General features: G+C 38.3%; 1 long non-coding RNA gene across 1 annotated transcript; it reads left to right on the top strand.

Moving 5' to 3' along the window:
• The first annotated feature begins 1462 nt into the window (after positions 1–1462).
• Positions 1463–26407, top strand: LOC137755971 (uncharacterized). Its single transcript, XR_011072139.1, has 3 exons — positions 1463–1614; positions 3672–3800; positions 25764–26407. It is a non-coding gene; the product is annotated as an uncharacterized lncRNA (long non-coding RNA).
• The last annotated feature ends 208 nt before the right edge of the window (positions 26408–26615 follow it).

The raw sequence follows: 26615 nt of genomic DNA, 5'->3' as shown, positions 1-26615 counted from the left end.
TATGTTACTGAGATTTTTGTGTTTGCTTGTTTTGCAGGAAAAGGTTGATCAATTTAAAAATGTGTACCTAGGAGTGGGGTGCTGCTATAATGAAAACTTAAAATGCATGCCCATTGGCTTTGGAACTGGGTGGTGGTTAGCAAGGAAACTATTATAGGAGGCTGGAAAAATGGCTGTGTTATGTAGTAGCAAAACGTTTGATAAAACTTGTCTGTGGTAACATGGAAGACAGTTTAATTAAGTTGCGGTATTGGGCAAGGAACTTTCAAGATGTTGAAAGCATGAGCTAGTTGCTGTTAGCTGCATAGGATAAGGTACTACAAGCATAATTCAATCTGCCACATCTGATCTCTTGGTGATAATCATTCATGTCCCTTTTGTTCCAATGATGTAGTTCTTCATTTTCATATGTATGTGTGATGGAACATGCCAGCTGTCAGGCTTTCTTTAGCGTGGGTGGATAGCCGACTATCAGGCTGCTGGTCTTCCAAATGCTGCAAAGAGGAAGGCCTGGCTCTGGGTCACTAAAACCATAGCTTAAAGTTAATTTTTCTGGTGATGTTTTCCCCTCCCTCCCTTTCTTATTTCCTTTTTAAAAAGGGGCTATAATTAATAAGGATGCTATTTGCTGAAACCAGTAAACCTGAAAATTTCAATGGCTAAACAAAATAGCATTTATTTTTTTACTTCTTTAATAGTCCAGTGAAGGTCTTCCTCTCAGCAGGCAACTTTCCTTCATGTGATTTAGTGCACTGAATTTCTTGTCTTGTGATTCTGCCATCCTTAAAATTCCTTGTGATTCTCTGTCTCCTCCTAGCGGAAGGGGAAGAGAGAACAGAGAAGGCACTTCTTAATTGCCTTGGCAAGGAAATGACACATTACTTTTATTTACATTCCATTGGCTAACACTAGTCATATGGTCGTGCCTAGATACAAGAGGGGTCTGAGAAATGATGTTTTTGGCTAAGTAGTTATTTCTTAGGGGCAACTCTATGTTATAGCAGGAAGTGTATGAATTTTGGTCAACATTTGGCCATTTTTGCCACAAAGGAGAGTTACCCTCTTGTTGTTTTTGGCTGGGGGTAAATATTAGGCTCCTTGTGTGCTTTGTGAGCAGAGGTGGAAGAGGAAGGTAGACATGGAATGTTTGACTTGGTACAGTTTTTCTATATTCAGATCTTCAGTTCATCTCTGTCCTTAGCTACTCCCTTTCTTAATGCCTCTTTAAGACAGTTCCTCAGGTATCCCTGAGCCAAGAATCCCTCTAGGGTTCCAGTGGGCAGATCAGCTTTCATTCTCAGTTACAGCTTCCTCCTGGTGTAGTCTGTTCTGTTTAAGATGTCAATACACTTCTATTTTTGTCTTTCAGAAATTTGTTGAAATCTCTTGCTGGCCAATGATCAGCTCTTTCCAAGCTGAGTTTTCTTCACTGTTATACAGGCCTAAGTATCTGTACATTGTTTTTTATTTAAGTTTTAGGAGTCAGTTGAAATAAATATAGAATATCTTCAATTAGTACCTCTAACAGAATTTCAATTATTCTGCTTAATGAAGATGCTTTACCGTCTACCATGTGCCGAGCACTTCTCCAGGCTCTGGGGGACACGTAAAAAGGTATAATATACAACCTGTTAGTGTAGAGTCCACACTCACTCTGTCCCAACTTTGATTCTACTACCGGCTTACTTTTTCAGACAACTGATTCTATTATGGTACTTCTTTAGAAATGTTTGGTGCTTTTTCCTTGCTCATCTTTCCCTCTGTAAACCCTCCCTGGTTTTCAGTTCCCTCTCTAACAGTACATGCCCCTCAAGTGAGCACTATTCAGTTCCTTGTGTCATCAGCATGCCATGTCATTTCTCACCTCTGTGCCTTTGTACATGTAGTGTCTACTTTCTGGAGTAACTGTCCCTTTCATATCTGAGTCCTGCTTAGATACAAATGCTGAATTCAAATTTCACTTTTTTTTCTAAATAAATATTCATTGATTGAAGCTTTAAGTCATTTAGACCAGTGCTATTCAAAGTGCAGTCTTTTCTTTTCCCATTTAGGTTATTACCTAAATTGAGCAGCATATTGAGCAGAATCATGGAATCACTTTGCCATACACCTGAAACTAACACAACACTGTTAATCAACTATGCTCCAATATAAAATAAAAATTTAAAAACAAACAAAAAAACCAAAGTGCAGTCTGCAGACTGATACTGGAGCATGAACTGTTACCACTATGCTGAAATATAAGTACGGAAATTGAGAATAAGCTTTAGAAACTTTTATAGAAATTTGACAGAGAAATTATATGTCTGTCAAATTTATAATAAAATTTGGTTTCTATTTTACACGTTTAAAAAAATTCTGGTAATTCATTTAAATTTCATTTTATAAAAGGCTCTGTCCACAAAGGATTAGAAAATTTAAAAAAAAAGACATCTCACCACAGTTCAAGAAGCACTTATTTGTTTGTTTGTTTATTTATTTATTTAGGCCGTACCTCGTGGCTTGCGGGATCTTAGTTCCCCAACCAGGGATTGAACCCAGGCCACAGCAGTGAGAGTGCTGAGTCCTAACCACTGGACAACCAGGGAATTTCCAAGAAGCACTAATTTAGACTACAAAGCATATGAGTATTTAGCAGTAAAGAGATCAGTATATTTTGGACCAGTAGAAGAGGATTTCACAAAGGAGATGAGAGCTCTTCTTGAAGGGTGCGTAGGATTTGGATGGTTGGAAAGCACTGTGGCATTTCCAGTAGGGATAATGGGGTTTTGGATTACAAATGGAGGAGAGTTGTGCTAATATGATCTGGAGAGAAAAGAATCCTAGCAGAGTTAAAAATTAAGTCCACAGAGAGCTGACCAGTTACCGGAGCATTTATTTGGTTACTGCTTGAGCTACTGCAGGATGAAGACCTTTCATTCCCATATGTCTGTTGCTGATTTTCCATGGGACTAGTAGTAGTGAGTACATTTTACATTTTGCCTGTTTGAAACATTTCTTTTTAATTTAGCCTTTATGGTTGGCTTATTGATACTTTAGTTGTTGCTGAGTTTATTGTAGATTTAATATGAATAAGTAAGTAAGTAAAATACAAACTAAAGAAGAATAATTGATAATTGATAAAAATTATTTAAATTTTAAATTATTTTTTAAGCCTAAACAATATAAATTTATTTTCTCACAGTTCTGGAAGCTAGAAGTCTGAGATAAAGGTATCTGCAGACTTCATTCCTTCTGAAGCATCTCTCCTTGGATTGTAGATGTCCTTCTTCTCACTCCTTCTTCACATGGTCTTTCCTCTCTGTGTCTGTGTCCTGATCGCCTCTTCTTATAGGGGCCTCAGTCGTACTGGATTGGGGCCACCTTAATGACCTCATTTAACCATAATCACCTATATAATGTCTCCTGTCTTCAAATATATATAGTCACATTCTGAGGTACTGGGGGTTAGAATTTCAGTATATGAAATTTCGGGGAAACAGTTCTGCCCATGAAAAGGGGGTATATGAGGCTAGTTTTTCTTATAGTTTTAATCACTCAGAATCCAAAGGTGGTGGGTTTGGAACTCACAGCTTCAGTAGGGGAATTTGTACTTATTCTTTTGGTAGAAATTGCTGCATCTGAAGAGAAACTTTAGCATCTTACTTGACTCTGGTCTGATTATATTTCAGGACTACCATGAAGATGCATTGAAAATTCTGCTACACTGGAGGAGTGAAGTATCCCATTCAGTTGGTGATTTTCCTGTCATGGAAGTTGCTTGCCAGCTCTAATTTTGAATGAACACAGTAAACACAATGGTGAAAATATCAATTAAAAAAATCTACTCTCCATTACTATGTATGTCTGTTTCCCTGTGTGTTCTGAACTCGCTCGTAGCTACCAACACATAGTTGTCTGTAGCTTCGGTTTTGTCAAACTATTAAAGTCATCTATTTTTTCTACTGTTCTCCTTTGACTTTGCCTTCAGCTCTTGCTCCTCAAGATTGAGATATGAAAGGATACTTCTGTCTTTTACCACACAATTCCTTTGTCAGGAATTTCATGATTTCCTCCAAGTTTGCAGTTATGTGTTTGACTTTATTCCCTAATTTTAACACTGACTGTTTTTCATTTTATATTTTCCTACTTTTGTAATTTGGGTTGGTTCTTTTTTTTTTTTTTTTTTAATAGATTGATTGATTGATTGGTTGATTGATTGCTATGTTGGGTCTTCGTTTCTGTGCTAGGGCTTTCTCTAGCTGCGGCAAGTGGGGGCCACTCTTCATCGCGGTGCGTGGGCCTCTCACTATCGCGGCCTCTCTTGTTGCGGAGCACAGGCTCCAGACGCGCAGGCTCAGCAGTTGTGGTTCACGGGCCCAGTTGCTCCACGGCATGTGGGATCCTCCCAGACCAGGGCTCGAACCCGTGTCCCCTGTATTAGCAGGCAGATTCTCAACCACTGCGCCACCAGGGAAGCCCCCGGGGTTGGTTCTTTTAAAATCTTTATTTACTTATTATTTTTTTGTTGAAGTATAGTTGAATACAATATCATCTTAGTTTTTAGTGTAAACATAGTGATTTGACATTTATATACATTATGAATTGATCACCACTATAAGTTTATTAACCACATGTCACCATACAAATGTATTACAATATTATTGACTGTATTTGCTGTGCTGAACATTATGTCTTGATTACTCATTTATTTTATAACTGGAGGTCTGTACCTCTTAATCCCCTTCACCTATTTTACCTAACCCCCACCTACTTCCCCTCTGGTGTCCTCCAGTTTGTTTTCTGTATCTATGACTCTGTTTCTGTTTTGTTTTGTTCATTTGGTTTGTTTTTAGATTCCATATATAAGTGAAATCATGTGGTATTTGTGTTTCTCTGGCTTATTTCACTTAGCATAATACACTCTAGGTCCATCCATGTTATGGGGGCTTGTCTTCCCAGTTCTGGTCCCCCAGGCTGGGGAGCCTGGCATGGGGCTCAGACCCCTTACTCCTCAGGGAGAATGTCTGCGGTTGTGATATCCCTCCTAGTTGTGGGTCGCTGCACTGGGGTGTGGGTTCTCTGCCTCTGCTACCCATCTTGATGTGGCCTTTTCTTTATATCCTTAGTTGTAGAAAATCTGTTCTGCTAGTCTTTAGATATTTTCAGAGATAGTTGTTCTATGTGTAGTTCTGTATGTGTGTCCATGGGAGGAGGTGAGCTCGGGATCTTCCTATTCTGTCTGCCGTCTTGATCTAGATCCAATCTGATAAAAATTATTTTAAATTAAAAAAACTTGCTTTTATCTTGTTCTCTATTTTCCTTTGTTGGTTTTGTCTTAGATTAAAGCTTTTCTTCCTTGTTTCTGAATTACAGTCATTAATTTAGAGATCTGGGATTAAAAAGAATATTGATATAAACATTGCTCCTGAAGAATTAACATTTAGCTTATAGCACAAAATATGAGCTGAACTAGTTTTTTTTATTATAGTAAAATATACATAACATAAAATTTACCATTTTAAGCATACAGTTCAGTGGCGTTAAATATATCCACATTATTGTGCGACTGTTAACCACCATCCATCTCCAGAACTTTTTCATTTTTTCAAACTAAAACTCCATACCCATTAAAAAATAGCTCCTCATTTCCCATCACTGCCCTGAACTAATCATTTTAAATTTACCTATTTTTGTGTCTTCTTACTTGTTCTGTTTGCTATCATTATAAATGAATACATATTGAATACCCCTTATATATGTGGAACTGGGCCAGATGCTGACCAGGGTTGAGTTACATTTAAAAAGAAGGCTGAAACTGCATAGCACAGGGAGATCAGCTCTGTGCTTTGTGACCACCTAGAGGGGTGGGATAGGGAGGGTGGGAGGGAGGGAGATGCAAGAGGGAAGAGATATGGGAACATATGTATATGTATAACTGATTCATTTTGTTATAAAGCAGAAACTAACACACCATTGTAAAGCAATTATACTCCAATAAAGATGTTAAAAAAAAAAAAGAAGGCTGAGCATTTTGCCATTAGGTGGTTTCCTGGGTGACAGAGTCTTGTTGTATCATTTTCTTTATCTTACATCCACACTCCAATCCATTAAATGTGCAAAAGTACCCAAGCTGTTTTTTTGTTTCAGAGATTACCAGGAAAATGCCTAATTTCACCAGTCTGACAGTTCTAAGTCCAGATTGAGCTGAATTATTGCTTTGATTTCATCTGATATTTTGAGTACCTAAATTAACATATTTGCAAAATTACTAAATATAAAAGTGGATGGTAGCTTGGTTATTTTTTTTAAAGCCTGGAGAAATTTTTAATAGCTATATATATATATATATATATATACCTTTTGAGGTGTCATTGTTTTATTTCTTCCTCTCTAACTTCTTTTTCTTTGTTATGTTCAGTTGCACCTCTTCCTTCCCCTGCCCTGTAGGTTATCTTTCTCATGGTTTTTGCCTTTAGTTTTTTGCTTAGAAATCTCACCTTTGTCAGTTCAGTTATCTCTCTGTGAGAAAATAACTCCTAAGTCTATACAGTTGACACTTGAACAGTATGTGTTCAAACTGCATGGGTCCACTTATATGTGGATTTTTAAATAGTACTACACAGTTTGTGGCTGGTTGAATCCGCAGGTGCAAAACCGTGGATACAGAGGGCTGACTATAAAGTTATACATGAGTTTTTGACTGGGTGGAGGATTGGCACCTCTAACCCCATGTTGTCCAAGGGTCAACTATATTCTTAACCTTGAGTCATAGTTCTGAATCTAGAACTGTCCTGAAATTTTCTCTTACATGATCTGGTGTTACCTCAAACAAACATGTCTAAGGTTGGACTTAACATTTTTTCATCCACTTTAAACCTCCTCCTCTTTTCTCTCTTTTTTTTTAATAGCACTACTATTTTTGTCATTACCTAAGCTTGACGTTTAGCAGTGGTTTGCTCTTTCTCTCCCAATTCAGCTAGTCACTAGATCCTACCAACTATTTCTGTCTGTTATTATGATCATTGTCACATATGACCCTTTGCATTCTTATTGCACTCTATCCAATATGGGGCCTGATCAGCTGATGCCTAGGTTACTGCAGTAGTCCCCTGCCAATAGAGTTTTTCTCTTGAGTCCCTTATACCACTTTTTTTTTTGTAACTCTCATGTGAAAGTTGTGAATATCTATTTTGGATTATAGTTAATTATGTCTCACCATTGTCTTTTTCATCTTTGTACTGCCCAGAAGCCTTACATCATAGTGGGTACTCAATAAATGTTTTTGAGAATATGGTATTCTAATTATAATTTCTTCTTCTAATGTATTTTGTACAGCATTGCCATGTTCTTTCATTCATTTAACAAATATTTATTGAGTGCTTATTTTGTGCCAAGGACTTTTAGCTGCTAAGGGTATAGTAATCAACAATCAAAAACTTATGACTCTGGGAGCTTATATTCTAGTGAGGTAGAACAATGACAAAGTAGCAAAATACATAATGTCTTAGATGGTGATAACTGAAAAGGAGAAAAAAATAAATGAAGGGGGGAGATAGGGAGTATCAAGGGTGAAAGATTGATATTTTGGATAAGGTGGCCAGGAAGGCCCTTTTGCAAAGGTGGCACTTGAGTAAAGACTAAAGGAAGTGAGTGGGGAAGGCAGCAAATATCTGGGGAAATAAGGTTCCAGGCAAAGGGAGCAGCAAGTGCAAAGGACCTCGAGTGCAAGCGTGCCTGGCGTGTTTGAATATTGGAGAGCAATAGAGTGAGCTGAAAGATGGGTAGTAGGAAGCAAGGGTGTGTATTAGGAGGAGAGGTATAGAGTGGGAAAATACATATTGAGTAGGGCCTTGTAGGACACAATTAGGAGTGTGGTTTTTTTCTCTGAATGAAATGTTTAGCCTTGGGAGGATTTTGAACTTACAAGTGACATGGTCCTTCTTGTTAATGGAATCATTCTGGTAACTATAATTGAGAAGAGAGAGGAAGCAAGAAGATCAGTTACGAGCTTTGACACAAATCTTGGTCAGAGATAATAGTGGCTCAGACCTCAGTGATAACAGTGGGAGTAGTGAGAGGTATTCTGGTTTGGGATGTAGTTGAAGTAGAGCCAACAGAATTTTCTGATGGGTTGGATGTGAAGCATGAGGGGAATTGAAGAGTCATGGATTATCTGAACGTCTTTGGCCTGAACAGCTGAAGAATGGGGTTGCCAACTGAGATAGAGGTGCCTCTGAGAGGAGCAGGTTTGGTAGTGGGTTTGTTAGGAGTTAAGCTTTGGACATGCTAAGTTTGTGATCCCTGCTTGACATCCAAGCAGAGCAAGATTGTCTAGGTTCATGTGGGTATATTAGACTGAAGTTCAGGAAGGAGATCTGGGAGTCATCAGTATTGAGATAGTGTCTAAAACTATGAGACTGAGTCATTGGGAGAATGAATGTAGAAAGAAAAGATTAAACTTTCTGAAACACCTTACCCCATATCTCTGCTTAGTACATACCTTGAAAGGCTCCAGGTTCTCCATGGCCTTTCACAGTGTAGTCTTGTACAAATCTCTTATGTCAGTCACATTGGATACTTATGTTGCCTAAGATCTCCTTTTGCATTGCTGCCTTCCTATTTTTGCTCATCCTTTTCCTTTTACTTAGAATGCTTTCTTCTTTCTACCCAACTTAAATCTAGTTTTTTCCAAGCATCTTTATCTTATCACCACCAAATGATCTATTTCTTTTTCAAACACCACTTATTTCATTTTGTGAAAAGTCTGTGTCTTTATTCCACTCCCCCCCTTATCTTGTCTGTATTGTGAAGTTCAACATATTTTTATATGTGTCCTTTTTTTTCCTAATGACGTAATGAAATCTGTGGCAGGGACCATGATTTTTAATGTCTTCTGCAGTGATCGGAACCCCAGTTCTACTCCTCAGGGTATATTTGTGGAGAAACAGTCTTTACAAACACTAGAAACCTGGAGGAAGCAAGGCTGTTCAGGAACATCTGGACATTGATTCTGCTTTCTCCCATTAGATGAAAAGTTGTGGCCTTATTAGCACTGAGTTTGGCTCAAGAACCAGCAGGAGCCCAGATGTTTATAATTTTTTCCCGTTAAAGGGCATAAATTCTTAGAGCTTGTTTTTACCAAAATAGTAATGTAAGCCCTAAGCATAAAAGAGAAGTGGAACCATAAGAATTGATCTTGCCAAATATTGCAAGACCCTATCTTGTCCTTTCACTGGTAGTGCATGACTTTAGAGGCCAGTGGAAGCTATGCTGAGATATACTACATCTGTCCCTGCTCTTAGTGGCAATGACTGCTGATAAGATTTGGATCCTTGGCTGAGTAAGTCAGGAACTAAACATAAGCTTATTTTGTGTGTGTGTGTGTGTGTGTGTGTGTGTGTGTGCCCTCTAATTCATAGCTGATAGCTAACATTTATTTAGAGTTTACCTACTATGGGCCAGTTAGTTCTAATGCTCTACATGTATTAACTCTCTTGATCTTCATAACATCATGTGAATTAGCTATTTTCAGCATATAACCATTTTTAGATAAGGAACTTGAGGAAAAGAAGACCAAGTAACTTTCTTTAATAGCACTATTAATACTAAGTGGAGGGATGGGGTTTGATCCCAGGAAGTTTTGATCCAGAGCTTTTATTTTTAACTGCTGTACTATACTAGCCTGTCTGAAATACTGCAAGCCAATTTTAATTTTAATTTATTTCTTTTTGTCTTCTAATAGATGCCTGTATAATTTAAAATAATATACCACTATTTCTTGATTTATCATCTAAGGCAATACCATTGATGACCTGCCATTATAGATGAGGCTTTAGGGAATTCCCTGGTGGTCCAGCGGTTAGGATTCCCCTGCTTGCACTGCAGGGGGCCTGGGTTTGATCCCTGGTCTGGGAACTAGATTCCACAAGCTGTGCAGCATGGCCGAAAAAAAAAAAAGAGGCTTTAGTTCATTTACACTACTCTTGTGCTACTGTACTCTCCTTCAGATTTTATATGGTTATATATTGTTGATGTTATTTCCTCTATTTTTGCAACTCCAGTATAACTAAGCTCCTATGTTATGTTCCATTAATTTTGAGCAGTATCTCTTATTTCCCTTTTTATAAAGTGAGGATATTATTACTCATATCCTTTACTTCAACTCTTTTACCTTTTTTTCTGTCTTTTATTTTATTTATTTTTAAAATATTATTTATTTATTTATTTTTGGCTGCGTTGGGTCTCTGTTGCTGCGCGTGGGCTTTCTCTAGTTGCAGCAAGTGGGGGATACTCTTTGTTGCCGTGCATGGGCTTCATTGCGGTGGCTTCTCCTGTTGCGGAGCACGGGCTCTAGGTGCCCGGGCTTCAGTAGTTGTGGCACGCAGGCTCAGTAGTTGTGGCTCCCGGGCTCTAGAGCACAAGCTCAGTAGTTGTGGCACACGGGCTTAGTTGCTCCGTGGCATGTGGGATCTTCCTGGACCAGGGCTCGAACCCGTGTCCCCTGCATTGGCAGGTGGATTCTTAACCACTGCGCCACCAGGGAAGTCCTGTCTTTTAACTTCTGTCAAATATCTATTTATTTTAAAATTATCAAAGTTGATAATATTTATATTCTATTTAAAGAAGGCAATATAACATTGTGCTTAAGAATGTAGACAGTGGAGCCAGGTTGCCTGGATTCAAATCCAAACTCTACCACATCCTAACTTAGTGAAGTTGGCAAGTTATTTAATCTCTCTGTGCCTCACTTTCCTCAACTGTAAAATGGGGATAATAATGGTACTTATTTCACAGGATTATTGTCATAATTAAGTGACTTATTGTATGTAAAGCATTTAAAACAAGGCCTGGTACATACTAAGTACTATATGAATGATTGCTATTAGTGTTATCATAATTATTCTGTAATCATAATTAACTCTTCCATGCTTTCAATTTGTTCTAAAAGTTAATAAACAGCATTTAACTGTTTAACTTATTATGACTATAGTGCAGAAATAAATAGTACATTGTGATTATATTTCTTTGTTTTGGGGTCCAAAATCATAACCTTAGCAATAGGTTTTTAGGATCAGAGTCAAATGGGTTATGTTTTCTTCTATTCCATATATTTTTTACTCCATATATTTTAAAAATTATGTAATATTTTAATTTTATTTATAATTGGATAATGACTTTCTTATAGAGCCCTCCCCCACCCCGCCAGAGTTTGGACTTACTTTTTTCCTTCTTACTGACAAAAAATAAGATACTTTGATCATATTCTCAGAATTACCTGGCTTCTGTGTTATACTTGGTTATAAGAACTCACTTCCTTCTTGGAGATGGTCCTTTCACAATCTATGAAAGATAAAATTGATAAATTGGACTTTACCAAAATTAAAAAGTTTTGCTCTACAAGAGATACTGTTAAGACAGTGAAAAGCCAGGTTATACCTGGGAGAAAATGTTTGCAAATCACATATCTGATAAAGAACATATATCCTGACTATATAACAAATTTTTAAAGCTCAGCAATAAGAAAACAACCAACTGATTAAAAAAATGGACAAAGATCTGAATAGACACTTCAAAGAAGATTTATGGATGTCAAATAACCATGTGAAAAGATACTCAACATTATTTGTCATTAGGGAAGTGAAAATTACTTCCCTAATGACAAATAATGAGGAGCTACTCAGTGAGGAGCTACTACACATTTATTAGAATGGTTAAGATCCAAAAAATTGGCAATACCAAACGCTGGTGATCTCATACTTGCTGGTGGGAATGCAAAATGGTGTAGCCACTTTGGGAGACAGTTTAGCAATTTCTTATAAAGTTACACACAGACTTACCATCAGAAAGAGAAAAACAAAGACCGTATGCTAACACATATGTATGGAATCTAAAAAAAAAAATGGTTCTGATGAAGCTAAGGGCAGGACAAGAATAAAGATGCAGAGGTAGAGAATGGATTTGAGGACATGGGGAGGGGGAAGGGTAAGCTGGGAGGAAGTGAGAGAGTAGCATTGACATATGTACACTAACAAAAGTAAAATCGATAGCTAGTGGGAAGCAGCTGTGTCGCACAGGGAGATCAGCTTGGTGCTTTGTGACCACCTAGAGGGGTGGGAGGGAGACGCAAGAGGGAGGGGATATGGAGATATATGTATATGTATAGCTGATTCACTTTGTTATACAGCAGAAACTAACACACCGTTGTAAAGCAATTACACTCCAGTAAAGATGTTTAAAAAAAACAAAACAAAACACAGACTTACCATATGACCCAGCAATTGCACTGCTAGGTATTTACCAAATTAATTTGAAAATGTATGCTCACACAAAAACCTACGTGTGCTTTATTCACAACTGCTAGCTTTATTCATAATCATCAAAAAACTGGACGCAACCAAGAAGTTCTTCAACAGATGATGGTACAGCCATACAATGGGTTATTAATCAACGAAAAGCAGGAATGAACTATTAATTAATGCTACAACATGGATGCATTTTTTTTTTAACAGACTGTCATGTACAGTCAGGTATCTTACCCATAGGCAGAGATACCATCAGAAAGGTCTATGATGGAAGATTGACCCTTGCTTGTATTTATTTATTAATTAATTTATTTATTTTTGGCTGTGTTGGGTCTTCGTTTCTGTGTGAGGGCTTTCTCTAGTTGTGGCAAGCGGAGGCCACTCTTCTCTCACTATCGCGGGCCTCTCACTATCGCGGCCTCTCTTGTTGCGGAGCACAGGCTCCAGACGCGCAGGCTCAGTAGTTGTGGCTCACGGGCCTAGTTGCTCCGCGGCATGTGGGATCTTCCCAGACCAGGGCTCGAACCCGTGTCCCCTGCATTAGCAGGCAGATTCTCAACCACTGCGCCACCAGGGAAGCCCTGGATGCATCTTAAATGCATTCTGCTAAGTTAAGGAAGCCAGATTGAAAAGACTGCATACTAAATGATTCCATTCATATGGTCTTCTAGAAAGGGCAAAACCATAGGGATGGAAAGCAGATCAGTGGTTGTTGGGGTTTGAGGAAGGAGGAGTGTTTGACTTGGGCAAGCACGTGGAATTTTTTAGGGTGATGAACTAAACTGTTGTGGACATATGCTATGCATTCTTTAAAATCCATAGAAGAACTTTATAGCATAAAAAGGTTAATGTATGCATATTAAAAAAAATCAACCAGGAGTTTGAGGGATTCCAAAATGGAATGCAGACTGATAAAAGAATCTAACCAATGTATTAGAAATGTATATGGCATAGCGTCACTGAAGGAATGGGTAAAAAGATGCTTAACTTGAATAACTTTGGAAAAGAATGCTTCGACTCGGAAACTATAAGACTAAAGATAAAGGTATACATAAACACTGTACTCTGATAAAGTTGTGTCTCACGGGTACAGGTTAACAGTTGTGAAACTACATGTGTACTGAGAATGAACAAATATGTAAAAGTGTGGTGGCTGATAGGGGCCAGGTTTCTCACTATTGGAAAGGGAGATTGGAGATAAGCATGGGGGGAAGGCTAGAACGAACATAGTAACTGACCAGTACTCCTCGAAACTGTTAAGGTCATCAAAAATAAGGTCTTTAGAAAGTGTCACCAGAAAAAAATAAGACAACGTGATCACTAAGTATGATATGGTATCCTGAATGGGATCTGGAACAGAAAGGACATCAGGGAGAAATTAGTGAAATCCAAGTTAAATGTGTAGTTCAGTTAATACTAAAGTACCGGTGTTCATTCCCTAGTTGTGACCACCATGCCATATAGTGTAAGATGTTAATAATAGGGGAAACTGGTATATGGGAACGCTTAGTACTATCTTGGTAACTTTTCTATATATCAAGCTATTCTAAAAAAGTTTGTTTAAATTAAAAAACCTCAATAAATGACATTTAACTAATTTATGATTATATAATACAGAACCAAATAGTTTATGCTGTGATTACATTTCTTTGTCTCTGTGTCCGAAGTCATGACCCTAAGGAGAATGTTTCTAGGATCAATCTCAAATAGATTTTTTTTTAAACATCTTTATTGGAGTATAGTTGCTTTACAAGGGTGTGTTAGTTTCTGCTGCATAACAAAGTGAATCAGCTATACATATACATATATCCCCATATCCCCTCCCTCTTGCATTTCCCTCCCACCCTCCCTATCCCACCCCTCTAGGTGGTCACAAGGCACGATGATGATCTCCCTGTGCTATGCAGCTGCTTCCCACTAGCTATCTATTTTATGTTTGGTAGTGTATATATGTCCATGCCACTCTCTCACTTCGTCCCAGCTTACCCTTCCCCCTCCCTGTGTCCTCAAGTCCATTCTCTACCTCTGCGTCTTTATTCCTGTCCTGCCCCTAGGTTCTTCAGAACCATTTTTATTTTTTTTTTTAGATTCCATATATATGTGTTAGCATATGGTATTTGTTTTTCTCTTTCTGACTTAATTCACTCTGTATGACAGACTCTAGGTCCATCCACCTCACTACAAATAACTCAATTTCGTTTTTCTTTTATGGCTGAGTAATATTCCATTGTATATATGTGCCACATCTTCTTTATCCATTCATCTGTCGATGGACACTTAGGTTGCTTCCATGTCCTGGCTATTGTAAATAGAGCTGCAGTGAACATTGTGGTACATGACTCTTTTTGAATTACGGTTTTCTCATGTTATATGCCCAGTAGTGGGATTGCTGGGTCGTATGGTAGTTCTACTTTTAGTTTTTTAAGGACCCTCCATACTGTTCTCCATAGTGGCTGTATCAATTTACATTCCCACCAACAGTGCAAGAGGGTTCCCTTTTCTCCACACCCTCTCCAGCACTTATTGTTTGTAGATTTTTTGATGATGGCCATTCTGACTGGTGTGAGGTGATACCTCATTGTAGTTTTGATTTGCATTTCTCTAATGATTAGTGATGTTGAGCATCCTTTCATGTATTTGTTGGCAATCTGTATATCTTCTTTGGAGAAATGTCTATTTAGGTCTTCTGCGCAGTTTTGGATTGGGTTGTTTGTTTGATATTGAGCTTCATGAGCTGCTTGTAAATTTTGGAGATTAATCCTTTGTCAGTTGCTTCATTTGCAAATATTTTCCCCCATTCTGAGGGTTGTCTTTTCTTCTACATAAATTTCTCAAAATTATATACTACTTTAATTTTCTTTATAATTGAATCTTGACTTTCATATATAGCTTTTTTTTTCTCTAGAGTTTAGAATTACTGTTTTTTTCTTCTGATTGACAAAAGAATAAGACACCATTATATTCTCAAAATTATCTGGCCTGTCTGTCACACTCGGTTTTAAGAATCCACTTTCTTCTTGGAGACAGTTTTTTAGAGCCTTTTGTCAGTGTGGGATTTGTTACTGTCTAGGTCTGCTGCATGGTTGTCATTCTGGATCTTTCCTTCGCTGTGTTACTGGATTAGATATTCTGTTTCTTAGATCCTATGTTTTCTTTGTCTCTCACTTCATTTCGCTGAACGACGTCCTTGATGTCTTCGGGACATTGCTTAACAACAAATTTTAGGGTTGTTGTGTGTCTGAGAATGTTTTTGCTGGACCTTTATAGTTGATGGAGCTGTGGGTATAGAGTTTTAAGTTCAAAATTATAAACATTTTTTCCTCAGAACTTTGAAGGCAAGGCACATTGCCTTCTAGCATTTTGTGTTGTTACTGAGAAGCCTGATACCTGCTTATTTCTGGAAACTTTTGAAATATTTTTCTTTCTCTTTTTAAAAATATTTATTTATTTATTTTTTGACTGTGTTGGGTCTTAGTTGCGGCACACAGGATCTGTCATTACAGCACGTGGGATCTTTCATTCTGGTGAACGGGCTCTTCATTGCAGTGCATGTGGGTCTCTCTAGTTGTGGCGTGTGGGCTCATTAGTTGCGGTACGTGGGCCCTCTAGTTGCAGCGTGCAGGCTCTCTAGTTGTGGCATGTGGGCTCCAGAGGATGTGGGCTCTATAGTTGTGGTGTGTGTGCTCTCTAGTTGTGGCACACAGGCTCAGTAGTTGCAGCGTGCGGGCTTAGTTGCCCCGCAGCCTGTGGGATCTTAGTTCCCCGACCAGGGGTTGAACTGGCGTCCCCTGCATTGCAAGATGGATTCTTAACCACTGGACCACCAGCGAAGTCCCTAAAATATTTTTCATATGCACCTCATGCTCAAAAGTCTCAAAAATGTACCTAGATAAGGATCTTATTTTTATTCATCTGATTAGTGCTTGGTATATAGTTTTTCAATATGAAGACTTGCATTTTACTTCAGTTTTCTGAAATTTTCTTCTATTATTTATTTGATTATTTCCTCTCCTGTGTTTTCTTGATTTTTTCTGTCTGGAATATCTATTATTCAGATGTTGAATCTTTTAGGTTTATATTCCATTTCTTATACTGTTTGTTCCATATTTTCCTCTTTCTTTTTGCTGTATGTTCTAGGAAATACCCCTGCCTTTCTTTTCTAGTCCTTCTTTCGAAAAATGTTTTCAGCATTCTTTATGAGGGTGATGAGCTCTTGGCTGAGGCAATGGGGGCAATGAGCCTTGTGTCTCTCTCATCCCACAGCAGGCTAACCTAGACTTCTTCACATTACAGTTGCTGGGACTTAAGCGAGGTAAGCAGAATTGCTAGGACTTTTGAAGTACAGACTTAGGATTGGCTTAGAACTTAACAACGTCCCTTCTGTTGGACGCTTTTGGGCAAAACAAGTCATAAAGCCAGCCCAGATTCAAGGAATAGGAGAATAGACTACACCTTTTGATGGGAAGGCTTACAAAGTCATATTGCTGCAATGGGTATTAATTCAAAAAGGGGTAGGAAATTATGTTTAGCTATCCTCTCTGGGGTTTGATATGATACACCCTTTTGATGGGAAGGGCCACAAAGTCATATTGCAAAGGGTATTAATTCAAAAAGGGGTAGGAAGTTATGTTTAGCCATCCTCTCTGGGGTTTGATATGATACACTATTTACTTAAATATTCTTTTACTTTTATAAATAAAGTTTTATGATTTCCTTTATATGTGTGTCTGTGTGTGTGTCTATATACACTGTATATAGAGCTTCATATTGTCAAAGAAACCAGAGCTGCACATGTGTGAATGTGGTAAAAATGGATTTTATTCAGGAGCCATTGCTGTAGGGGAAAAAAGACCTAAGTATAGAACTGTGCTCAGTTCTGAATACAGCATGCACAAGTGGGCATTTATAGCCAAGGAGCAGGATGGGGGTCAGTGGATGGAAAATTACTAAGAGGAAACATCAGGGATAGGGTGGATCCTGGTTAAACCAACTTGACAGGATTCTTGCTGGAGGCAGGCCAGAGTGATTTGATACCCAGGGTGGGAGATTCATGCTAAACTGACTTAGCAGGATTCTTGCTAAAACTGGGTGATACAGAGATTAATGTGGAAGGCCAAAGGTTGAGGCCTAGTTGAGAAGAGGGTTCAGAGGAGCTTGATTAAAATTTGGTCAATGCGAGAGTCTTTGTCAATGTAGATATTTGTGTATATATATGCCAAAAACTCTATGTGAATTTCTCAATATTTAAAAGATTTCTTAAGATTCTATTGTGAAGATTTCAGCTTGATGAGGAAATGAAAAATATGCGTACAGCTCGTGTGTTGGAAATTTTCCTACAGACTATTATGATTTGCTTCCTTTGGAAAAAAATGAAGGAAAAAATACTATATTTAGAATTTAAATAGTGTATTTTTGTTTCAGATATATGATAAATGGTCAGTGAGGCCTAGTTAGAAGGACATTTTGATTTCTGTACTTTTTTTTTTTTTTTTGCTAACGTTTTTTCCTCCCTTAGTAAGATAAAACATTTGAATAGTAACTAGATTCTCTACTTGTCTTGCTGGGTTTTGGGAGGGAGCTGGCAAAAAAGTGATAATCCTCTACTTTTGATGCCAAACCTTGGGAAGGACAGTCTGGTGAGACGCAGGCTTTACTCTAAAGTCTCAGAGCTGTGGGATGGGGAGCACTATTGTAAAAAGTCTAAGCCCTCATCGAGGGGTATTGGATTCTGTTACCTCCAACATGGGTAGATGGTGCTCGGAGATACAGCCCTATTCCTTCAGCTCCCCCCAAGGCAAGAAATTCAGGGATCCTTATATCTGACCCATAATTTATGAGGAGACAATGCCACAACATCCCCATCAGCCATATCTATCTCAAGAGGAAGAGTATTTGGATACGCCCCTACATGTGACAAAAAGTGGGAGATTAAGGATGATTATGATAATAATAATATCTGCTCCTTTAGTATGTGCCAAACACTCCTTTGAGCTCCCTCTCAAATTCAGTATGCCTCAAATCAGAGTCATCTGTTCTCCTAAAGCCTGGTTCTGTTCTAGCGTCCCTTTTCTTAATAAGTGGAATCACCATATATTTTTTTCTTCTAACCAGAAACTACCTGTCTTTAGGAGCTCTCTTACCCTCACTCCCCATGTGCTATGCAAAGTCAAGTTCTGTCAATTTATCTCGGCAATTCATCCTTTTTTCTTTCTGCTGCTACCACACTAGTCCATAATCTGGGCATAGATTACTGTCAAAGATTCTATTCATATGTACCACTGCAATAGTATTTTACAATAGCATCGCACATCCACCTTTTTCAACCTCCCCACCTCCAACACGTCAGAAATTCATTCTCCATACTACAACTGGAGGCTTCCTTTTGTAATGTAAATCTGGTCACATCCTCTTCTACGTAAAAAGTATCAGTAACTTTTTGTGGCTCTTAAGATGAAGATCACAGTTCTTACCATAGCTTACAAGGAAATACTGTTAATGTTGAGACTTGAGAAATGTATCAATGTGTGGAATAGCCAGGCACTTTCTAATATGGCATATTTTTGAATTTATACATTTAAGGACCTACAGTCAAGATGATACTCTCATGGATTGATGTTTAGTTAATGAGGCAAACAGGTTTAACTTAGATTGATAAATTTGTAAAATTAGTAGACATTTTAAATTGCTCATTATTTGTGTATTATAAACACCTGTTTTTCTATGTTCATCCTTTTTTTTTTTCCCAGTGTTATTGAGATACAGTTGATGTATAACACTGTGTAAGGTTAAGGTATACAGTGTGATGATTTGATACACATATATATTGTGAAATGACTACCACAATAGGGTTACTAAACACCTTTATCACCTTACTATTTTTTTGTGTGTGTGGTGAGAACGTTTAAGATCCACTCTTTTAGTAACATTCAAGTATATAATACAGCATTGTTAGCTAGAGTCACCATGCTGTATATTAGATCCCCTGAACTTATTCATCTTGAAACTGGAAGTTTATACTTTTTACCAACATCTTCCCATTTCCCCCACCTCTGAGCTCCTGGCAACCACTGTTCTACTGTTTCTGTTAGTTTGGCTTTTTTCAGATTCCACATATAAGTGAGGTCATACAGTATTTGTCTCTCTCTGTCTGACTTATGTCACTTAACATAATGCCATCAAGATCCATCCATTTTGTAGCAAATGGCAGGATTTCCTTCTTTCTCATGGCTGAATAATATTCATATGTGTGTGTGTGTAACATATTTTCTTTATTCATCCATTGATGAACACTTAGGTTGTTTCTGTATCTTGGCTTTTGTGAATAAGGCTGCGATGAACATGGGGTTACAGGTATATCTTTGGGTTCCTGATTTCATTTCCTTTGGATATATACCCAGAAGTGTGATTGCTGGCTTGTATGGTGGTTCTAATTTCAATTTTTTGAGGAAGCTACCTACTGTTTTCCAAAGTGAATGTACCAGTTTATGTTCCCACCAATAGTGCACGAGGATTCCCTTTCTCCACATCCTCGCCAACACTTGTTATTTGTTGTCTCTTTGATAATAGTCATTCTAACAGATGTGAGGTTATATCTCGTCTTAATTTCCCTGATGATTAGTGATGTTGAGCATCTTTTCATGTACTGTTAGCCATTTATATATCTTCTTTTGAAAAATGTCTATTCACTTTCTCTGCCAATTTTAAAGTTGGATTGTTTGGGGGTTTTTTTGCTGCTGAGTTACTTGTATATTTTGGATAGTAACCCTTTATTGGATATGTGGTTTGTAAATATTTTCTTGCATTCCATAGAATTGCAAAAGAAGATTGCCTTTTCATTCTGTGATTTTTTCTTTCACTGTGCAGAAGCTCTTCAGTTTGGTGTAGTCCCATTTATTTATTTTTGCTTTTGTTGCTTATGCTTTTGGTGTCATATCCATAAAATCATAAAATCATTGTCATATCCAATGTCAAGGAGCTTTCCCCCTATGTCTTCTAGGAGTTGTATAGTTTCAGGTCTTAAGTTTAACATCCTTTTTTGTCACTAGACCACTTGCCTCCAAAATGAATGTTGCAATTCTGTAAGCTGTTGTAGGGAGGTTTTGCAGAAAATAGATTCGTTTTGAAGAATCTTTAAACGGTATGATGGAGAGTAGGCTTTATAGCAAGTTGCTGGCGTCATAGTTTGCAATGTTCTCTTCCTTTCCCCCAACCTCTCCTACCCAGATCACTACCCAAACACAATTGCATTTATTTTTCTGCATGTCTGTTCTTTTTGCAATAGCCAAAATATATTTGCTCACTCCGAGAATAGATTACACAAGATTCTAATCTACTTGTCCAAATGGTTACCTGTTGTAACTAGAAGGCCTTCAAATATTTTCTGAACAAAGGAAAATTATCTTGACTAATTTTCTTTTGGATAGAATGGGGAAATTTTTGTTTATTTTTTTGTGGAGTCTTTTGGGGGTTTTGGGATTTCTCTGGGGACAATTTTGGGATAAAGAAACTACTGCATACATCAAAAGAACATAAGGATTTCTGCTACCCAACTGTCCATAAGATTTTACCTAAAGATTTCCATTTTAAAAAGGCTATTAAATAGAGCTACTAAAATAAGTAATTAAAAGATAATGTAAATTTCAAAGTAGACTAATGTAATAAGTTGATAAATGGGACTTTTCCTCTTCCCTCTGATTTTGGGCTGAGGTCTCAGAGCTGAGGACAGAGCACATCAGTGCCTGGAGATTCTAAAGGAGGATTCTACCCAATCTGTGTAGAACTTGTTATGGCCACAGTCCCTGCTAGGAAAGCAGTTCTAGGCAGTTCCTTGCAAATGGTGGCTCTTTGCAGTGCCATGTGACTCTGCCAGCTCATCTACAGCTGATTGGTGATTGTTGGATTCAGTAGTCCATCCCTCCGTCTGTAGCCAGACGGGACCTACAAGATGCAGCCATGAAGGCACTGCCTGCATAATGGAAATGGTCATTTGCTGGTCAATGAGATTCTTTCTTTCTTTGATTTTTTTCAAACAGAAGTTACAGTGATATAGGCAGTTGGTTATAGGAGCAAGAATCAGAAAACACAAGTAAATAACTGAGTCATGTCAGTGTTGAAACAATGAAATAGAGATCCACCAACTCCTGCTAGAGCTGCCTGAATCTAAATATTAAAAAAATGTTTTTTTCATCTGATCAGGTTCTATTTAAGTTTCGTGTAAGCTTGTTCTCAAGCATAAGTGAGATTTAGGCTACAGGGAATTGTGCTCATGGTTTGTCAGTTTACAGGAGGCATGTTTTTCTACTTCTGTTCTTCATACATATCTACTTATCTGAGTGACTACAGTTGTTGCACTAGTGATTCTCTTTGAAATTTCCACTATAATTCCTGTCCTCTTGAGCTATAAGAACTGACAGCGTCTTCAGTTGTCATCATGACTCCTTAGGCACCGGGAGTGCAGTTAGGCTGTCAGGAAAGGAAGCTTGGTAACATAGTGTTTATTTTACAGAGTAATAATCTTTTCTCAGAATGTTGTTCTCAGTTCTATTCCAGAAAGTGTCACTGCTAAATAAAACTTCATTTCTAAGGAGAAAACATGTAACACACAGTCAGGATTCCATAGAGAGTTCATGCTGTTGGCTTCTAGTGGGCTTGAAATAAGAGATTAATGTGTAGTTATATAGAAATCTAGTAGGTTAAACTGGAGAGCAGGGGGAGAGAGAGAGAGAATATGACTATGAGAGAATACTATTCTCTTTTCCAGGTTTATACTTTCTCCACCATGAACTTGAGAGAATAATCTGGCCTGTGTAAATAACTGCAGGCCTCACTGAGTTTCTGTAGATTTTCTGGAGATAAATTGTATTGAAATTCTCATGATCACTACCATCTCTGCCTGTTAAGTAGATACTGGGGAAAACCTCTCTCTCCAAGGTAAAGGTTGGGGTGTGTAAATTAGAAATACAGAATGTGCAGGGAGCCCCAGCCTGACCTACTGGCTGCTCCATTTGAGGGCTTTTCTTGCTTTTCTTTCTGGTAGCTTTTCTCTCAGGTACCACTGAAGTGGCACCTTCCGACAACCTCTCTCTGTGACAGCAACTCTTGGTCTCGCTTCTTCTGATTGACTCTTATCATAGGGGCCTCTCCTCAGCGGCTGTAGTTCTTCACGGTCCCCAGAAGTTCTCAGTTGCAGCCATTCCCCGTAGCAGTGTTACAGCGGATTTGACCCCAGGCCCCTTGCTTCCTCCTGTAGCAACATCATCTGATCTCAGCCTTGCTTTTCACCTCAGCTCTCACCAGTCACTTCCTGCCTGCTCTCCCACCTCAGTGGACTTATTCATACCAATATAGTTGTGGTTTTCCAAATATAACCCACTGTTCGATACCTGCTCCTCTTCCTGTCCGCCCCCAACTTCGGTTCAAAGGTTACTTTTTCTATGATTTCTCAGGTGGAATTAACCACTGTCTCCTTTTTGCCCCTCATCTGTACTCTAAACATCTATCATAACATCTATAATTCTTTGTTGCTTATGTCTCCCTTGAATGGAGCAGAAATGAGTTGTCCCCACCAAGGCCTTCTCAAATTGCAAATTCTTGAGCAAAATAAATATTGTTGCTCTTTTAAGCCACTAAATTTTGGGGTAGTTTGTTATGCAGTCATAGAAACTGAGTTAGATTTTGGTGTTTGGAGGTGGGGTGCCATGTAACAGAAACCTCAAAATGCAGCAGTGACTGAAGCTAAACTAGACAGGACTAGACAGTGGGCAGAAGGTGGAGGACCTTGAAGCGATTGTTAGTGGAAACCTCATGGCTCTCAAGGAGGATGTCAGTGAATGTTTAAAGGCAAGTGGAAAAGTATCATTGGGAGCTGGAGAAAAGATCCTTGTTATGTAATAGCAGAAAGTTTAGCAACACTGTACTTATGGTAACGTGGAAAGTAGAAAACGGTTATAATGAATTGCAGGAATTTGAAGGTGTTTTCTGGCTATTTCTTGCTGCCTATAGTAAAATTGATAGGACAAAGTGCTGTGGTATGAAGGTTTGTACCCCCCAAGATTCAAATGTTAATGCCGAACGTGATGGTACTAGGAGATGGGGCCTTTGGGAGGCGCTTAGGTCCTAATGGTGGAGCCCTCATGAATGGGGTTACTGCTTTTATAAAAGAGACCCCGCAGAGCTCCCTAACCCTTTCCACCATGAGAGAACACAGTGAGAAGTTGGCAGTCTGTAACCTGGAAGAGGGCTTTCACCAGAACCTAACCATGCTGGCACATCGATCTTGGACTTGCAGCCTTCAGAACTGTGAGAAATACATTTTTGTGGTTTATAAGCCACCAACTTTGGCATTTTGTTAATAGCAGTCCAACTGGACTAAGAAAGAGAAGCTAAGGAAAGAATTATTAAATATAGAGGAAGCAGAACTTACTGAGTTTGAAAATAAAACTCTCTTTTCCAGTTTCTCCAGATGGCAGACAATTTTCAAGTTAAGAAAAATCTTATGGAAAGAGATCAAATCTAGAGTATTGTGAGAAAACATGGTTTAACTACAAAGCCAAGGGAGTGATTATAAAACTCTTAGTTAAGGCTGCAGGAGATTTAATGTCATGCCTCACAAAGACAAATAGTCCCTCTAAGGATCTTGAGAACATGCCATGCCTGTTCTCACAGATGACTCACAGATCTTCTCCATTAAACGAAAAAGTCCTCTAAGAATTTTAAGAGAATTGTCCCTCAGGACCCTTATAGGAGCTCAAGGACCTATACTGAAATTTATGGGTGTGATTTTTGTCTAATGGAGTGGATTATAAATTGATTCACAAGAAATCTACACAGTTAAAAAAAGATTTTATTTTTTAGAGCAGTTTTGGGTTCACAACAAAATGCAACAGAAAGCACAGAGAGTTCCCACATAGCCCCTTGTCCCTCTCGGACACCAGAGTAGTACCTTTGGTAAAAGTGATGAACCTACATTGACGCATCATTATCATGCCTGGTTCATAGTTTACATTAGGGTTCACTCTTGGTGTATATTCTATAGGTTTGGACAAATGTATAATGACATATATCTACTATTATAGGCCTTAAAAAATCCTTTGTGCTCTGCCTATTCATCCATCCCTCCCCCAACTCCTAACAACCATTAATCTTTTTACTGCCTCCATAGTTTTACCTTTTCCAGAATGTCATATAGTTGGAGTCATACAGTGTGTAACCTTTTCAGATTGGCTTCTTTCACATACGCATTTAAGTTTCCTCCATGTCTTTTTATGGCTTGATAGCTCATTTCTTTTTAGCGCCGAATAATATTCCATTGTGTGAATGGTTTATTTATCCATTCACCTACTGAAGGATATCTTGGTTATTTCCAAAGTTTGGCAATTATGAATAAAGCTGCTATAAACATCTGTATGCAGGTTTTTGTGAGGACATAAGTCTTCAGATTCTTTGGGTTAATACCAGGGAGGGTGATGGCTGGATCATATTGTAAGAATATGTATAATTTTGTGAGAGACTGCCAGTTGTCTTCCAAAGTGACTACGCTGTTTTGCATTCCCACCATCTATGAGTGAGAGCTGTGTTACTCCATAGCCTCACCAGTATTTGGTGGTGTCAGTTTTCTGGGTTTTGGCCATTCTCGTAGGTGTGTAGTGGTGTCTCATTTTAATTTGCATTTCCCTAATAAAGTATGATGTCGAACATCTTTTCATATGCTTATTTGCTGTCTGTTTATCTACTTTGGTAGGTGTCTGTTCAGATCTTTTGCCCATTTTTAAATTGGGTTGTTCCTTTTCTTACTGTTAAGTTTTCAGAATTTTTTGTATATTTTGATTGAACCCCTCCCAACATGATGGGCAGCCCACCTGTTGCTCTCTTCTCAAAGGCTCTGCTCCGTGGTTTCTTTCCAAAGGTGAGGAAAAGGAAGAGTAACTTAGTTACAATACCATTGAGAAGAAAAATAATACTGTTATTTTCAAAAAGTCCTTTTCAGAAGGATAACTTTTCCAATAACATTTTAAAAAGAAAAAAAGAATATATTTTAGGTAACAATCTTTTATCAGATATGTTTTTTACAAATATTTTCCCTGGTCTGTGGCTTGTCTTCTCAGTCTCTTGATCCACATAGTTTTTAAAATGATTATATCAGCTTGGATTGAAAGGCACAGAGACAGTACAAAATGAAAAGAGGGCTTTGGATCCCAACCTTCTATAGACAGGAAGCATGCTAAGAACATGGCTACTTAACATGAACCAACAGCCCAGAGCTGGGAAGCCATGAGCCGCAGTGAATCATTCCCGAGCAGTACAACTAAGCTGTAATAGAGGAACTAGCAGCATGTGCCCAGCTGGGTTTAATGGACCAGTGACTGCTATCTCCTTTCCCCCTTTTTGAATGGGAGTGTCTGTAGGAGTTATCCTATGCCTGCTCTACCTTTGTGTATTCGTGTTTGTGAAGGCAGATAACTTATCTGTTTTTGTTTACAGCTCTTCAGATCAAGAGGAACTCTTCTCAAGGGGCTATATTTAAGGAACTATACTCAAGAAGTTCATCCATACCTGGACCTCAAACCTCAGCCTGATGTTATGGGTATCGGGGGGGAGGGAATGAGTATATTTTGCATGTAGGAGGGATGTGAACTGCTGTGGCCAGAAGGTGGACTGTGGTATGTTATATTTTTGACCACTGGTCTCAGCAATATTTTTGGTCCCACATGCTCTTTTGGAAACTTGCCACTTCCCATCAAGAGACTGAGTTTACTTCCCCTGTCCTTGAACTTGGGTTGGACTTTGCACTGATTAGTAGAATTGGGGGAAGTGATACTGTATGACTAGCAAGGCTAGGTTATAAAACATGGTACTGCTTCTGCCTGCCTCTCTCAGAATGCTTACCTTTAGAATCTAGCCACCCACTGTGGTGTGAGGAAGCCTAGGCCACATATAGAAGCCATGTGTAGTATTCTAGCACCAGATTCTCATCTGACAGCATCAACCACCAGATACCTTAGTGAAGGAGGCTTTATATAATTGCAGTCCCCAGCCTTTGAGCCCTCCCAGCTGATGCTGAGTGGAGCAGAGATGAGCAGTCCTCTCCAAGGCCTGTCCAAATTGCAGGTTCATGAACAAAACAATATTGTTGCTTTAGGTCAATAAGATTTAGGGTAATTTTTAAATATAGTCTTAGTAACTGAAATAATTAGAATGGTTTATAGTTTTGGGTTTATTTTTTAATTAAGTTTTGGTAATAAAGTTATGCTGCCTTCATGAAATGAGACACATTTTATCTTTTTGTTTGGTATGGAATAGTTTAAATAATAGTGTAATTATTTGTTCTTTAAC

This window comes from Eschrichtius robustus, chromosome 1, assembly GCF_028021215.1.
Source record: "Eschrichtius robustus isolate mEscRob2 chromosome 1, mEscRob2.pri, whole genome shotgun sequence".
Taxonomy (NCBI): Eukaryota; Metazoa; Chordata; class Mammalia; order Artiodactyla; family Eschrichtiidae; genus Eschrichtius; species Eschrichtius robustus.
The sequence above is the reverse complement of the archived record's forward strand: the minus strand, read 5'-3'. Positions and strand labels throughout refer to the sequence as shown.